The sequence below is a fragment of the Sinocyclocheilus anshuiensis genome, unplaced genomic scaffold, assembly GCF_001515605.1.
Source record: "Sinocyclocheilus anshuiensis isolate Anshui unplaced genomic scaffold, SAMN03320099.WGS_v1.1 scaffold297, whole genome shotgun sequence".
Lineage (NCBI taxonomy): Eukaryota > Metazoa > Chordata > Actinopteri > Cypriniformes > Cyprinidae > Sinocyclocheilus > Sinocyclocheilus anshuiensis.
The window spans coordinates 963,947-965,198 of NW_015536479.1; the positions used below are offsets into that span (position 1 = coordinate 963,947).

Sequence of the window (1,252 nt, forward strand, 5' to 3'; positions counted from 1 at the left end):
TCTTACTGTTCAAAAACTTTTGACTGGTAGTGTAGGCTGATTATTCTTATAGATTGAAACAAATGTGCTTCAGCCAGAAAAAAGGATATGAAAAGTGCTCCGCGTCGCTGCAGCAAACAAATAAAAATTGAACAACAACAAAAACTGGAAACGTTGCTGGAGACGGGCTTATTTAATACGCAAACTCATTTTCTGCCAGCAGGAGGCGCTTTTAGAGTGATAAAACTAGCGGTTTCTCCAGTAACGGCTGTAATCAAAGCAGCTCCGCTCATGAACGCTACTTTATCAGATCAAATGAAAATGCCATCGAAACTTTTCTGAAGACATTCAATTCCCTTCAGAGATACATTTATATAAAACACCCGCGCCGTGTTATGATTTTGAAACGTGCAGTGCTCATGTTTATTCAACGAAGTCAAATGGCACAAATAAATCAATGTATGGGAAACTGGTAATGTATATCGAAATATCGGAAATGTGTTTAAAAATCATATCACCGTTATTGAAAAGAATTATATCGCGATACATATTGATATTGAATTATTGTCCAGCCCTATTTATAAAGCATAGACACAAAGCTTATATATCTATCATACACTACTGTTTAGAAGAATGATGCCAGATTTTCTTTTTTTGAAAAGAAATTAATACTTTTATTCAGCGAGGATGCATTAAATTGATCAAAAGTCACAGTGAAGACATTTATATTGTTACAAAATAATTATATTTCAAATAAATTCTGTTCTTTTGAAGTTTCTATTCATCAAAGGATCCTGAAAAGTAAAATGTATCATGAAATCTGAAACTGCACAACTGTTGTTAACATTGGTAATAATCAGAAATGTTTGTTGAACAGCAAATCGGGATATAAAACGGAGAGTTCCGGTCCTTGATTCTGATTGGCTGAGCCACGTTCGAAGCTGTTGTAAATTACTCTACAAACATACACCATTGTTTATTTTTGTCTGTTGCTTGTCAACCACTTTGTTGCAACCACAACTGTTTCTGAGGAACTACATTGTTTGGTGGAAGAATACTGTTTTTATTAATATCATTACACATTATTTGCTCTGTTTTATTTTGTGAAACCTTACTACATATATGGAATAACCGTTTTATAAAAGCAATAACCCCCGTAAAGCCGTGGTTTACAGTAAATTTATAACAGCTAAGGGGCTCCGCTTCGCGTCGTGCCTAACAATGCCCCTTAGCTGTTATAAATTCACTGTAAACCACGGCTTCACGGGGCTTA

The 1,252-nt window shown here is 35.1% G+C and overlaps 1 protein-coding gene across 1 annotated transcript in view; it reads left to right on the forward strand.

Moving 5' to 3' along the window:
• The window catches only part of LOC107671937 (segment polarity protein dishevelled homolog DVL-3-like), a 40,894-nt gene that overhangs the window by 19,685 nt on the left and 19,957 nt on the right, over positions 1–1,252 (forward strand). The window lies entirely within an intron of this gene.